The 16,172-nt window shown below is 44.4% G+C and overlaps 1 protein-coding gene across 2 annotated transcripts in view; it reads right to left on the minus strand.

Annotated features, from left to right (window-relative positions):
* Nucleotides 1-14,605, minus strand: part of NDRG3 (NDRG family member 3) — an 85,412-nt gene extending 70,807 nt beyond the window's left edge. For both annotated transcript variants that reach the window (XM_022592483.3, XM_022592482.3), the window contains exon 1: nucleotides 14,543-14,605. The gene's annotated coding sequence lies outside the window, so the exon portion shown is untranslated. The remainder of the gene's footprint in view (nucleotides 1-14,542) is intronic.
* Between the last annotated feature and the right edge of the window lie 1,567 nt (nucleotides 14,606-16,172).

The raw sequence follows: 16,172 nt of genomic DNA on the forward strand, positions 1-16,172 counted from the left end.
GTTACAAGACACAAGGAAGGACACTACATAATGATCAAGGGATCAATCCAAGAAGAAGATATAACAATTATAAATATATATGCACTCAACATAGGAGCACCTCAATACATAAGGCAACTGCTAACAGCTATAAAAGATGAAATTGACAGTAACACAATAATAGTGGGGGACTTCAACACCTCACTTACACCAATGGACAGGTCATTCAAACAGAAAATTAATAAGGAAACACAAGCTTTAAATGACACAATAGACCAAAGAGATTTAATTGATATTTATAGGACATTCTACCCCAAAACAGCAGATTACACTTTCTTCTCAAATGCACAGGGAACATTCTCCAGGATAGATCACATCTTGGATCACAAATCAAGCCTCAGTAAACTTAAGAAAATTGAAATCATATCAAGCATCTTTTCTGACCACAATGCTATGAGATTAGAAATCAATTACAGGGAAAAAAATGTAAAAAACACAAACACATGGAGGCTGAACAATACGTTACTAAATAACCAAGAGATCACTGAAGAAATCAAAGAGGAAATCAAAAAATACCTAGAGACAAATAACAATGAAAACACGACGATCCAAAACCTATGGGATGCAGCAAAAGCAGTTCTAAGAGGGACGTTTATAGCTGTACAAGTCTACCTCAAGAAACAAGAAGAATCTCAAATAAACAATCTAACATTACACCTAAAGGAACTAGAGAAAGAAGAACAAACAAAACCCAAAGTTAGCAGAAGGAAAGAAATCATAAAGATCAGAGCAGAAATAAATGAAATAGAAACAAAGAAAACAATAGCAAAGAACAATAAAACTAAAAGCTGGTTCTTTGAGAAGATAAACAAAATTGATAAACCATTAGCCAGACTCATCAAGAAAAAGAGGGAGAGGACTCAAATCAATAAAATTAGAAATGAAAAAGGAGAAGTTACAACAGACACCGCTGAAATACAAAGCATCCTAAGAGACTACTACAAGCAACTCTATGCCGATAAAATGGACAGCCTGGAAGAAATGGACAAATTCTTAGAAAGGTATAACCTTCTAAGACTGAACCAGGAAGAAACAGAAAATATGAAAAGACCAATCACAAGTAATGAATTGAAACTGTGATGAAAAATCTTCCAACAAACAAAAGTCCAGGACCAGATGGTTTCACAGGTGAATTCTATCAAATATTTAGAGAAGAGCTAACACCCACCCTTCTCAAACTCTTCCAAAAACTTGCAGAGGAAGGAAAACTCCCAAACTCACTCTATGAGGCCACCATCCCCCTGATACCAAAACCAGACAAAGATACTACAAAAAAAGAAAATTACAGACCAATATCACTGATGAATATAGATGCAGAAATCCTCAACAAAATAGTAGCAAACAGAATCCAACAACACATTAAAAGGATCATACACCATGGTCAAGTGCGAATTATCCCAGGGATGCAAGGATTTTTCAATATACGTAAATCAATCAATGTGATCAGTCATATTAACAAATTGAAGAATAAAAACCATATGATCATCTCAATAGATGCAGAAAAAGCTTTTGACAACATTCAACACCCACTTATGATAAAAACTCTCCAGAAAGTGGGCATAGAGGGAAACTACCTCAACATAATAAAGGCCATATACGACAAACCCACAGCAAACATCATTCTCAATGGTGAAAAACTGAAAGCATTTTCTCTAAGATCAGGAATGAGACAAGGATGTCCACTCTCACCACTAGTATTCAACATAGTTTTGGAAGTCCTAGCCACAGCAATCAGAGAAGAAAAAGAAATAAAAGGAATACAAATTGGAAAAGAAGAAGTAAAACTGTCACTGTTTGCAGATGACATGATATTATGCATAGAGAATCCTAAAGATGCCACCAGAAAACTACAAAAGCTCATCAATGAATTTGGTAAAGTTGCAGGATACAAAATTAATGCACAGAAATCTCTTGCATTCCTATACACTAACAATGAAAGATCAGAAAGAGAAATTAAGGAAACTATCCCATTCACCATTGCAACAAAAAGAATAAAATACCTAGGAATAAACACCTAAGGAGGTAAAAGACTTGAACTCAAAAAACTATAAGACACTGATGAAAGAAATCAAAGATGACACAAACAGATGGAGAGATATACCATGTTCTAGGATTGGAAGAATCAATATTGTGAAAATGACTATACTACCCAAAGCAATCTACAGATTCAGTGTAATCCCTATCAAATTACCAGTGGCATTTTTTACAGAACTAGAACAAAAAGTCTTAAAATTTGTATGGAGAGACAAAAGACTGTAAGTAGCCAACGCAGTCTTGAGGGGAAAAAATGGAGCTGGAGGAATCAGACTCCCTGACTTCAGACTATACTACAAAGCTACAGTAATCAAGACAATATGGTACTGGCACAAAAACAGAAATATAGATCAATGGAACAGGATAGAAAGCCCAGAGATAAACCCATCCACCTATGATCCACTAATCTATGACAAAGGAGGCAAGGATATACAATGGAAAAAAGACAGTCTCTTCAATAAGTGGTGCTGGGAAAACTGGACAGCTACATGTAAAAGAATGAAATTAGATCACTCCCTAACACCATACACAAAAATAAACTCAAAATGGATTAAAGACCTAAATGTAAGACTGGACACTATAAAACTCTTAGAGGAAAACATAGGATGAACACTCTTTGACATAAATCACAGCAAGATCTTTTTTGATCTGCTTCCTAGAGTTATGGAAATAAAAACAAAAATAAACAAATGGGACCTAATGAAACTTAAAAGGTTTTGCAAAGCAAACTACAAACAAGACGAAAAGACAACCCTCAGAATGGGAGAAAATACTGGCAAACAAATCAACGGACAAAGGATGAATCTCCAAAATATATAAACAGCTCATGCAGCTCAATATTAAAAAAAAAACAACCCAATCCAAAAATGGGCAGAAGATCTAAATAGACATTTCTCCAAAGAAGACATACAGATGGCCAAGAAGCACATGAAAAGCTGCTCAACATCACTAATTATCAGAGAAATGCAAATCAAAACTACAGTGAGGTAGCACCTCACAGCAGTCAGAATGGCCATCATCAAAAAATCTACAAACAATAAATGCTGGAGAGGGTGTGGAGAAGAGGGAACCCTCTTGCACTGTTGGTGGGAATGTAAATTGATACAGCCACTATGGAGAACAGTATGGAGGTTCCTTAAAAAACTAAAAATAGAACTATCATATGACCCAGCAATCCCACTCCTGGGCATATACCCAGAGAAAACCATAATTCAAAAAGACACATGCACCCCAATATTCACTGCAGCAGTATTTACAACAGCCAGGTCATGGAAGCACCCTAAATGCCCACCGACAGGCGAATGGATAAAGAAGATGTGGTACATATATACAATGGAATATTACTCCGTCATAAAAAGGAACGAAACTGGGTCATTTGTAGAGACGTGGATAGATCTAGAGACTGTCATACAGAGTGAACTAAGTCAGAAAGAGAAAAACAAATATCGCATATTAACACATATATGTGGAACCTAGAAAAATGGTACAGATGAACCGGTTTGCAGCACAGAAATAGAGACACAGATATAGAGAACAAACGTATGGACACCAAGGGGGGAAAGCGGTAGGGGTGGTGGTGGTGGTGTGATGAATTTGGAGATTGGGAGATTCTTATTCTAATAAGAACCTGCTGTATAAAAAATAAATAAAATTCAAAAAAAAAAGAAAGAAAAAGGGAGATCTGGGGTATATGGTTGGTAAAAAATAGCCTGAGATCTGAGAAGAGCCAGATTTTGCCAAGGTTTCTAGGGATAAAAAAATGATGGCACTGTTAACGGGAATGGGGGAACTGAGACACAATACCAGAGAAATTGCTGAAAAAAACACTTTTGAACCAGAGCTGAAATTTGGCCTTCCAAGAGATACACAGGTAGGAGTCAGAATTAGTGAGGAAAATCTGTAGGCGCTCACCAAACCAGAGACAAGGAGGAGCTGCAGGCCCTGGGTTCTTCTGAAAGACAGCTCAGTGACGGAGAAGAAACAAAGAAAAAGAAAACTCAGAGGGACTTCCCTGCTGGCCTAGTGGATAAGACTCCGTGCTCCCAATGCAGGGGTCCTGGGTTCGATCCCTGGTCAGGGTACTAGATCTCACATGTATGCCACAACTAAGAGTTTGCATGCCACAACTAAGGAGCCCGCGTGCCGCAACTAAGGCCTGGCACAACCAAAAAAAAAAGCTCAGAGATGCAAGAGGAAAAGCAGAAATACAACGTCAAAGAAGCCAAGGAAGAAGACCAAGTTACATGGAAGGGGAGGGAAACTGCCAAATGCTGAAGCAGAAAAGAGGAGGAGGACTAAGAAAGGGCCATTAGCGGGAATTCCCTGGCAGGCCAGTAATTAGGACTCCACGCTCTCACTGCTGGGGGCCTGGGTTCAATCCCTGGTTCAGGAACTAAGATCTCACAAGCTGTGCGGCATGGCCAACGAAAAAAAAAGGGGGTGGCGCAGTGGTTGAGAGTCCGCCTGCCGATGCAGGGGACACGGGTTCGTGCCCTGGTCTGGGAAGATCCCACATGCCGCGGAGTGGCTGGGCCCGTGAGCCATGGCCGCTGAGCCTGCGCGTCCGGAGCCTGTGCTCCGCAACGGGAGAGGCCACAGCAGTGAGAGGCCTGCGTACCACCCCCCCCCCAAAAAAAAATACAGTGTATGGTTTAGAAAGCCAATACTATGTATAGTTCCTTATTGTCTTTTTAAAGTAGCAAAACAATGTTTTTAAGCACTGGAAATCTCAGTGAGCTTTTCTGACTAAATAAACAGTGTAGAGTAAGATAAAAGCCTGAGACCCTCATGTCCCTGGAATCGGGCCAAGTGCAGCCTCCCACTGATTTGCTGAGTGACCTTCAGCTAATCGTTGAACCTCATTAGACTGATAACTGGGTGACCTCTTAGGATTATAGTAAGAGCCCTATGAAGCAGAGGATAGGGGAGTGCTTACCCTGGGGAATATGTAAAGTACTACATTTACAGGGAGCTTTTGAGTCACAGAATGTCAGTCCTATCAGGGGCCTAAAATGTCATCCTGCCCAGCCTTTTCTCTTGACAGATGGGGAAACTGAGGTCCAGAAAGGAGAAATGCTTTGCCTAGTGCCACTCAGCTAGGTAGGGGCCCACCTAGGTCTAGAGTCCACATCTGATGCGCTCTTTCCATGACTAGAAGAATCAGGGTTTTGGTGCAATAATTAAAAGTCAGTAATCTTGATGATCTTTAAAGGCCCTCTCAGTGCTGACTCTGAGTATCAAAGAACACTGGTGCCTCTCTTGGTCATTTTTGCTTGCACTTAAATTCAGAAATGTCATTTTCTAGATGTTTAATAAGTCATAGTCATGGGCTTTTTAGCATGGAGTACTGAATCTTATTTTTTCTAGATTTTAATGCCATTGACTTTCCCTGTCAAAAGACAATGGCCCGGACTTCCCTGGTGGCACAGTGGTTAAGAATCCTCCTGCCAATGCAGGGGACGCGGGTTTGATCCCTGGTCCGGGAAGATCCCACATGCTGCGGAGCAACTAAGCCCATGCACCACAACTGCTGAGCCTGCGCTCTAGAGCCCGTGAGCCACAACTACTGAGCCTGCGTGCCACAACTACTGAAGCCCGCGTGCGTAGAGCCCGTGTTCCGCAGCAAGAGAAGCCACCACGATGAGAAGCCCGCGCATTGCGAAGAAGAGTAGCCCCCGCTCGCCGCAACTAGAGAAAGCCTGTGCGCATCAGTGAAAACCCAACCCAGCCAAAGATTTAAAAAATAATAATAAAATAAATAAATAAATTTATTTTTTTAAAAAAAGATAATGCCCCCCCTTACTTTTTTTTTGCGGTACGCGGGCCTCTCACTGCTGTGGCCTCTCCCGCTGTGGAGCACAGGCTCCAGACGCGCAGGCTCAGCGGCCATGGCTCACGGGCCCAGCCGCTCCATGGCATGTGGGATCCTCCCGGACCGGGGCACGAACCTGTGTCCCCTGCATCGGCAGGCGGACTCTCAACCACTGCGCCACCAGGGAAGCCCTACACTGTCTTATTTTGTCGCTTTTCCCTGTGACCCAGGTAATTTGTTTGGCCTTCATCATGCTTTGCCAGAATGTCCTGACACCCGGCCACTAGCTTGTATTCTAAGGGCAGAATCAGTCACTTTTGGTTTTGGCAAGATTGCAGGCAGATAACCAAACCAAAATGAAGGCAGCAAATGAGGGAGGCACACTAAGGAGACTGAGCTGGAAGGGGTCAGCTGGAGCTGGTGCTGAAGCAGTTACGACTGGAAAGCTGCAGGAAGTGGCCAGAGGACTGGCTGGGAAAGTGGACAGTGGTGTTCCTACAGCAAGCTGACTCACGTCCTCTCTTTTTACCTATAAACCCCTGGCTAAATGATTATTACAGCACTTTACAATTTAGGTTAAAGACCTACCATCTCACTGGATTATCACAATGGCACTGTGAGGTAAAACACTGGGGCACTGCATCATTTCTATTGCAGAGATGAGGAAACTGAGGCTTAAAGAGGTGAAATGGACTGACCAAAAAACACAACTAATAAATGCAACGGCTCGAACCAAAATCCAATTTTCTTCTGATCCCAAATGCTTATTACTCTACGCCCTGTACCACAGCTCCTCCCAGGTTATCACAGATGGAAAGACCTGGAGGTAAAAAGGAGAGAAATTCAGCTGATTGCCTCACTGTGCCCATCCCACACTAAGGACCTCTTTATCTCTGGTCCTCAGTTACACTGTGCAGTTAGGATCTGGCCACAGGCTCTAGGATTAAACCTTAATATGAAGTTAATAACAAGAAAGCCCAGATTTGGAACTGGAGTCTGCCTTCACCCATTAATTCAATTGAGTGGGGGAGATTAAGTCTATAAACAAATCACTACAGTTCGAGGCAGGATAAACATGAGCCTATGAATTGGACAAACTCTAAGGCATTTTCTCAACCTCAGCACCACTGATACTTTAGGCCAGATAATTCTTTGTTGTGGGGCTGTCCTGGGTAGCATGTTTAGTAGCATCCCTGGCCTCCACCCACTGAATGCTAGCAGCACCCTCCTCCCACAATTGTGACAACGAAACATATCTCCAGGTATTGCCAAATGTCCTCTGGGGGGGCAAAGTCACCCCCAGCTGAGAACCACTGCTCTAAGGGTTACAGGGGCTTACAGCAAAGGTCACTCAATGCAGGTTGTGGTGCTGAGAAAACGTTTCATGGAGGAGGTAATATTTGAACTGGACCTTGAAGAACAGATACCATTCCTATAGGTCAGGATGAGAGAATAAACGAAGGAATGCCAGAAAGGGAGGAGAATGAAAAAGCAAGATGATGAGAAAGCACCGCTGGAAAACGTTCCAGTTTGGCAAGAGCAGAAGCTTGCTGTTGGTAATAGGTGATAAAGCTAAAAATGTCCACTGGAGTCAGGTCACAGAGAGCCATCCATCAACTGACAGTTACAAGATACACACCATAATGAAATAGCCAACAATACAAGATACTACACAGATGTTTAACAGTATTAAATACAAACCAGGGGGCACGAACCCGTGTCCCCTGCATCGGCAGGCGGACTCTCAACCACTGAGCCACCAGGGAAGCCCCAGACCCTCATTTTAACAGTAAGTCTCTCTACAGTCCTCAGCCCTGGATAAGGGCTGTCCACACACCTTGTGTTTTTCTAAAAGGAAAAGAGCAGCACCCCTCACAATAGGCCCACCTTCCTGTTGTGTCACTCCTGGATTCTGGCAGCAGGTGGTAAACGGGAGGTCTGCAGAGACTGCCAAGCTGGGGATCTGAGTCTGCTTGTATAACCATTCTATTCATCCCAGGGTACTGGTACAGATAGCTATTAGAACAAAGCAACACACATCTAGGGGAGTTCTTGTTAATCCCAGACACCCATCAACCAGCTGAAGCTCTAACAAGGGGGCCATACTAAAGTCACTTTAGAAGCAGAAGCACTACCCTCTGTCTCCAACTCTTGACACCAGGAAAGCTACTGCTGGCAAGGCTCTCGTACGTGCTCTTGGGATGGGTTCCAAGTTCCCACCAGCTATAAGATAGAATCCCTGAACACAATCTGTTCTTTAAGACAACGTGAGTGGAGGTAAAGGACAAATAAGAGCCCTAAGAGGCAATACTTAATACTCATACTAACTTGATGCTCATAAGATACTGATCACTGACTCTATGCCAGATACCAGAATAAGCAGTTTCATCCATTATTCCATTTTATTTTCCCACACACTTATAAGATAGTACTGTAATCTCCCCATTTTACAGATGAAGAAACTGAGGCTTGGAGAGGTTCTGTAATCTGCCAAAGGTCACACAGCTAGCAAGGGGCAGAATAAGGATTTGCACCTGAGCAGCCTGCAGCTAGAGCTTGGGCAGGCCTCTATAAACGACTTTTCCACTTGATGCCAACTGACCATTAATTCTTCTACTTATTTTTTTCAGCTTTGGCTACTGGAGTCTACCAGGATCTTAATGATCAAAGAATTTTGAAAACTGAGAAGCACCAAACAAAGTTTAGGTATTATTATTATCATCATTATTACTTCAATGAATAGGAGAGACCTGCACCAATCTGGAAGTATTTGAAAAGCAATTACCCTGTGGACTGTCTAATCACCCTAAGTTACACTTTAGTCAACATCCTGGTTAAAAACCTGGGTCCCAGAAAGCCTGGTCCCCAGAGCTTTCTCAACTACAGGGATAAAGAGATAATAGCCTGATTCCTCTCTTCTCCTTTCTCCGCCACTTATTAGGTTTCAAATTAAATGGTTTTAGAGCTAAGAAATCTCACAATTTCAAAAAGCATTCATTTTTATCCTCAAGTTGAAAGTTCAGGCTTAAAAGTATAGAAGCACTGTAAGGATAAAACTGTCATTTTTAATAAACAACTGTGTCTCTTTTGAAAGCAAATGGTATTTCTGGAAAGATTATCATATGACAACTACCAATTAAATGAAAAGCTGACATGACTTCTCCTCTTAAGTTATCATTAGAAAAGAGAAGCAAGTTTTTATGAGCTAAATTTTCTTTATCCTGATATATGAGTTTTTGGGCCATCACACTCACAAACATAACTGGCTCCAAACCTGAAACAGCATTACCTTTAAAAAGATACTGCAAAATTTATAACCACCAAAAAAACCTTAAAATAATTAGTAATAAAATCAAGTATGAAGAGTGGCTGTATCAGAAATTTATATTTGGTCAATTGAAAACCCAAACTGTAGACTGTGGGCATTTTTAGGTGGTAAAGGGATTACAATCAAATGATATAGCTAAACTCCTCTATTAGGGAAATTAATTTTAATTTTCTATATTGAATCTCTGAAGAATATAAAAAGTAGCACCTCCAAACAAAAAGTGGGGGAGGGTTTCCCTGGTGGCGCAGTGGTTGAGAGTCCACCTGCCGATGCAGGGGACACAGGTTCGCGCCCCAGTCCGGGAAGATCCCACATGCCGCAGAGCAGCTGGGCCCGTGAGCCATGGCCGCTGAGCCTGCACATCCGGAGCCTGTGCTCCACAACAGGAGAGGCCACAACAGGGAGAGGCCCGCGTATCACAAAAAAAAAAAAAAAAAAAGTGGGAGAGAAGGGACTTCCCTGGTGGTCCAGTGGTTAGAACTCTGTGCTCCCAATGCAGGGGGCCTGGATTCCATCTCTGGTCAGGGAACTAGATATTGCATGCATGCCGCAACTAAGAGCCTGCATGCCTCAACTAAAAAGATCCCGCATGTCACAACTAAGACCCAGTGCAGCTAAATAGATAGATAGATAAATATTTATAAATACATTAGAATTAGCACTGTGATTAAAGAAAAAAAGTTTCATTTACCAAAGAAAGCCCTGGTAAATACTCATACTAAATCTAGTTAAGTTTTTGCGTGCTATTTTCAAGCAGTCTCTTAAAAAAAGAAAAAAGTGGGACTGGGGGGGATGGTTTAAAAAGGTCTTTCAGAATAGATGACTGGACATCCAGTTCTGCAGTAAATCCAAATGTTATCAATCTTTGGACTTGAAAGTCCTTGATACACCCTTTCTTTTCATCATCTCTATTCAGGCTTGTCAATTTTTCTTCCAGAATCTCCCATTTGCCCTTTCCTTTTCTTTCTGACTGTCCTCACTTCTTGCCTGGATTTGCTCATTCATTCATCATTTACCAAGTGCTTATTATCTGCCACGCACAGAGCTAGACCCTTGTCCTTGAGCTTAGGAAGCTCACGTGATACTCAGTAGAGCTGCAATCTACCCATCTCAGTCACCAGACTACAAGCTTTACCAAAGGCTTTGTATTTCCAGAACCAGCAGCAACTGGCATAGGGCAGACACTCTAAAAATGTTTGTTGTATGACACTAGATTACTTTAGCAAGCTATTTTTTAAATCCATAAATATTTTAGTGCATATCTTCAAAAAGGACTCTTACTTTTCTTCCCTTTTTAAAATACAAAAGCTATATGTGCACAATGCAAAAATAGTATTGAAAGGTATGGAGTGAAAGTGAATTCTCCAACCTCCTAAATCCCACTCCCAGAAATGACTACTATTACAATCTGGAATGTATCTTTCCAGAACTTTCCTATGCTGGTATATAACACACACACACACACACACACACACTCTTACACTTTTTTGGAACAAGTTCTCTGACAGTTTCTGACTCTAGCTTCTCAACTTTATTTTATTTTATTTTTTTTAATAAATATATTTATTTATTTATTTTTGGCTCTGTTGGGTCTTTGTTGCTACGCACGGGCTTTCTCTAGTTGTGGCGAGCGGGGGCTACTCTTCATTTCGGTGTGTGGGCTTCTCATTGTCTTGGCTTCTCTTGTTGCAGAGCACGGGCCCTAGGCACGCGGGCTTCAGTAGTTGTGGCACGCGGGCTCAGTAGTTGTGGCTCACGGGCTCTAGAGCGCAGGCTCAGCAGTTGTGACACACAGGCTTAGTTGCTCCGCGGCACGTGGGATCTTCCCGAACCAGGGCTCGAACCCATGTCCCCTGCATTGGCAGGCGGATTCTTAACCACTGCACCACCAGGGAAGTCCCGCTTCTCAACTTTCTAATCCAGCTCAAGTTCTCAAAGTGCTGTCCCTGGATCAGAAGCATCGGCATCATCTGGGAACTTGTTAGCAATACAAATTCTCAGGCCCCACTCCAGGCCTATTGAATCAGAATCTCTGGAGGTGGGGACCCCACAATCTGTGTTTTAATTAACTCTCCAGGTAATTCAGATGCACACTAACGGTTGAGAACCACTCCTCTAACAGTCAAGCCACCTTGGTCAAGCTGGGTTTTTTTTTTGGCTGCCTTGGGTCTTCGTGTGCGGGCTTTCTCTAGTTGTGGTGAGTGGGGGCTACTCTTCATCGTGGTGCGCAGGCTTCTTATTGCGGTGGCTCCTCTTGTTGCAGAGCATGGGCTCTAGGCACATGGGCTTCAGTGGCTGTGGCTCGCGGGCTCAGTAGTTGTGGCTCACAGGCTCTAGAGCGCAAGCTCAGTAGCTGTGGCACATGGGCTTAGTTGCTCCGCAGCATGCGGGATCTTCCCGGACCAGGGCTCGAACCCGTGTCCCCTGCATTGGCAGGCGGATTCTTAACCACTGTGCCACCAGGGAAGCCCCAAGCCGGTTTTTTATTTTTATTGTCCCTTAAACATTATATTGTCAGGCATTGTAACCTTGTTTTGGTTTTACCACCCTATTTCAAAATGCATTTCTTGTCCTTTTGATTAATTCTGATCATACCAATCTGTTAAAGCCCAGAAAGTAGTCGATCCTCCCCAAAGTGCTCTCAGTACCACAGCTCTTACTGATCCCTCTTGCTCCTCCCCCTCCTATGACATACCTAGTTCCTCTACCATACAATTTCACAGTTAGGTACGACTTTTCCACTTGATGCCACTTGATGCCAATGATAGAGAAAAGTTCTTTACTCTTCCCTTGAAGACATGAATCATATTTTTGTCACCTCTTCCTCACCCCTGTTCTAAGCACAAATTTTAATAAAGTTGCCGGTCTTTAAGGATAAATTCACCGAGAGAAATACTGATAAACTTTTGATGGATAAAAAGTCTACATTCAAGTTGTAGCACCACTTCTGCGACCTTGGACAAGCTCACTTCTCAGGATGAAGTCTGTAAAAGCAAGACAGCTGGACTCAATGACCTAACACTTCCTTTCAGCCTTGAGCGACGTATGACTTTATGAAACGTCTCACATTGGAATATCTTATCCCATTATACTTGAGTATACCATTATACTCATATCGCTTTGCTAGTGAGCTCTTTGAACAAGAACTATGAGACTCTTCCACCATACCCAGCACCATGCCTTATGCATAACAGCTCAATCTATTTGCAGAAGATTATTTGGAAAAATTATTTTAGAAGTTTCATTTATGTAGAGAACCTATGTACTTTGGCAGACCTACTGCCTCCCAAAGGGCCCTTTCAAATATTTATTGTTATAAATACTATGAAATGATTTATGGTAAAAATTGTGATTACTCTGATAACACTGGGGCAGTCAGCCACGTAAGGCGAAAGAATGTAAAAATGACTCTTACATGTATTTAGGAATAGACTAAAAAGCTATAAGCCTCAGGCTACCTTAGTGCAACATGTAAATAAAAACAGTCTTGTACACTTAGGTGACATATACCAACTCCACTCTTGGGCATAAACAGGCTTCTTGACATAGGACCTTTTTCTGCAAATTTTCAGACACAGCAGGGTGGACTAGAGACCTCTGAGTGGCCAGTGATGACCAGAAGTTGAAACTAAAGAGAAGGACAGCTAAGAGAAATTGAAGGGCAAGAAGGAGGAACAGAAGGGCAGGAAAACATCACCTTTAAGTAATGAAAAGGAGCAACGGAAATTCACTGAGTCTTTACCAAGGGCCTACTATGAGCCAGTCACTTGGGGCTGCAAAGATGGCCCCTGACCTCAAGGGGCTAACAGTCCAAAGGGTAAGACTGAAGCTTCTACCCTATCTACCTACCTACCTACCTACACACACACATATATACATATGTATGTGTGTGTAATTCTAATTGGGAAAATGAAGCAAGGAAGGCTTCACAGAAAAGGTGGTAAGTTAATGGAGTTTTGAAGTGTGTAGGAGGGTTTGCTAAGGAAGAAAAAAAAAAGTTTGAGCTAGTTGTTTTGGGGAAGAAACATTCGCATATTTTTACAGCCATTCCTTTGGGACTTTAAATCGGCGAGGCTTCTTAGATGCAACACTACCTTGTCAATGCTCTCCTTCTCTTTTTACTTCATCTTAAGTGAGATGTTCAAGCCCAGCACTGGAATAGAGCCAGAAAGCCCCAGGATAAGGGGAATGCTCGCCAGATTCGCTCTGTCACCTCCAAATTCAACCAGCCCAGCTATCCCAGTCTTGCACTCCTGGCAGCCAGAAAAGGAAGGCTAATAATATCCTCTGGGGACAAAATCTGGACTCAGGCAGACAAGGCTTACCCCTGCTCTGCCAGTAAGCCACCTTGAGAGCGTCCCTGCCTCCTAAGCCTAGTTTATCTGTGACAGGGAGGCCAGCTCTGCAGAAAAAAAGCTGCATGAAAAGGAAGGAGGACGCATCCGATGGCGAAGCGCTGAGATACTGAGATAACCTTAAAATGTTTGGCAGGAGCCCTGGCACACAGCAAGCGTTGGATGAACGCGAGCCCTTAATTAATAACATTACTATTACCATTATTACAGTAACACCTCAATTGTACTCCAACAACAAGAAAATGCTGTTTTTGCAGCCTACTTTTATGACGTCGAAGAAGCAACTCCAGAGATGAAAGTGCATTTCAGGTTTTTTTTAAAGGGACAAGATCGAATTCCAACCGCACTAGCCTGACAGCCCCAGACCCTGAATTCAAGAGCCATTCCTGCCTCTCGTCTGGCGCGTGACCTTGGGCAGGGCACTTCACCGCTCTGTGCCTCAGTTTCCTCATCTGTAACGTGGGAAGCCCCTCCCTCGCATGGTCGTCGCCGGGTCCAGCCAGAGGGTACTCTTTGCGGCACCGGCACCCCACGGGTGCAAGGCGAGCGCCCGGCCCATTTTCCAGGCCCCCCGCCGGGCGGACGGGGCAGACGAATGCCCGACCCCGAGGCCCACCGAGCTCCGCCGCCTGCAGAGCAGGAGCGGGAAAGGGGGTCGCGCCTGCGATGGGTCCCTGAGGCTGAGCTGTTGGGCACCCAGAGGCTCGGCCGCTGCCGCCTGCACGCTGTCGCTGGCGGGTTCGCCCTGGGCCCCGCCGCCGAGGTGGGGAGCGGCCGAGGGAGGCCGGGCTGCCCCCGGGTCCCCAGGAGAGGAGGGCGGAGGGCGCCCGGACACCTAGACGAGGCTGGCAGCGCTGACCCGGTGCCCGGCCGCACTGGGGTGATGAGGCGGGGAAGGAGAAGGCAAGAGGAGGGACGACCCCGCATGCAGTATGGCGCGCCCCCCGCCAGCCGGGCTGAGGCGCTCACACTCACCCGAAGCTCCGGCACCCGCCGTCAGCACAGCAGCCGCGGCGGCGGGAGTGGGGCGGGGGGGTGGGGGGTGGGGAGGAGGCTCTGCGCCCGCGCAGGCGCGCTGAGGACGCCAGGCGGCGCATATGCGCTGTGCCCGCCCGCCCGGGGACCTACGGAGAAGATGGTGGCTGAGCTGGCGCCATTTTCCGTGTACAGTAGTTTGCCTGATTTTTGTGGTTTCAGTTCCGCTTGGCCGACTCCGGTCTGAAACTACCGAATGGAAAATAAGTAAATAGTTCGTACGTTTTTAATTGCTGTGCTGTCCGGAGCAGTGTGTCGAAATCTCTTGTCCTGCTCCCTCCCCGGGGGAAGTGAATCATTCCTTTGTCCAGCATATCCACGCTGTATATGCTACCTGCCCCCTTAATCATTTAGTGACGGTCTCTCATCAGATGGATTGTCTGCATATGGCAGTGTTTGTGTTCAAGAAACCCTTACTTTACTTAATAATGGCCCCAAAGTGCAAGAATAGTATGGCTAGTGATGTGGATAAGCGAAAGAGAAGCTGTGAGGGGCTTCCTTTAGGTGAACAGGTGAAAGTTCTCAATAAGGAAAAAAAACAAAAAAACGGTATGCTGAGGTTGCTAAGATCTACAGCAAGAATGAATTTTCTGTGAAACTGCAGGAAAAAAATCTGTGCCATCTTTGCTGTCACACCTCAAACTGCAAAAGTTAGGGCCACAGTGCATAAAAAGTGCTTGAGAGTGAAAAGGCGTTAAATTTGTGGAAGACACGAACAAAATACATATTCTGTTGACAACAACGTGTTGCCCCAGAAAGCACTGAGCCTATTGTCAAAGCCAAGTTCATGTGTCTGACACCCAGTGAGGCCAAACCAACCAAAACGTTGGAGTTCGGAGCAAAGATCCATTGCAGGTCGAAGCGAGGAACAATGGACTGGTGCTCAAAAAACCCAAACTCTTTCAAGGAAGAAATTTTAAAGGCAACATTTGGGGTGAGGGCTGCAGGGTGCATAACTTTCTTCTGATTGGTTGGTGGTGAGGTAACAGGGTGATGTTTCAGGAATCTTAATCATGGACTTTCTGGTTCCAACCAGTCTGGGATCTAGTGCTTGTGGTCAGCATGCAGTCACCATCCTCCACCTGGGCCTAGGAGACCAAAGCCTCTTTCCACAGACAAGAAACGGGGACATGGAGGGGCTTTTGTACCCAGGAGGGCCCCACTAGGTCCTGCTCAGTTTCAAGCCTATATAAAGACTTCAGCAAGGGCTCCTCTGAAGGGAGTGACACCAAGCCATTTACTGCAAATAAGGGATCGTTACACAGACTCAGGAGTATTTTGGACAGAAAAATTGCCGGAGAGACTGAGTCTGCCAGTGAAGAAGTGATACTGAGCAGGACCCTGTGGGGTCCTGGGCACAAGAGCCTTTCTGTGTCCCCTATTTCTTTTCTTTTTTTCTTTTTTTGGCCACACTGCTCGGCTTGCAGGGATCTTAGTTCCCCAACCAGGGATTGAACCCTGGCTCTGGCAGTGAAAGCACGGAGTCCTAACCACTGGACGGCCAGGGAATTCCCCCACCCACTCACGCCATGTCTTGGTTACAGGAAATAGGCTTCTTTCGGCCTCCAGG

Source organism: Delphinapterus leucas, chromosome 15 (assembly GCF_059928025.1).
Source record: "Delphinapterus leucas isolate spDelLeu-1000000601 "Yukka" chromosome 15, BTC_Dleu_Yukka2, whole genome shotgun sequence".
Lineage (NCBI taxonomy): Eukaryota > Metazoa > Chordata > Mammalia > Artiodactyla > Monodontidae > Delphinapterus > Delphinapterus leucas.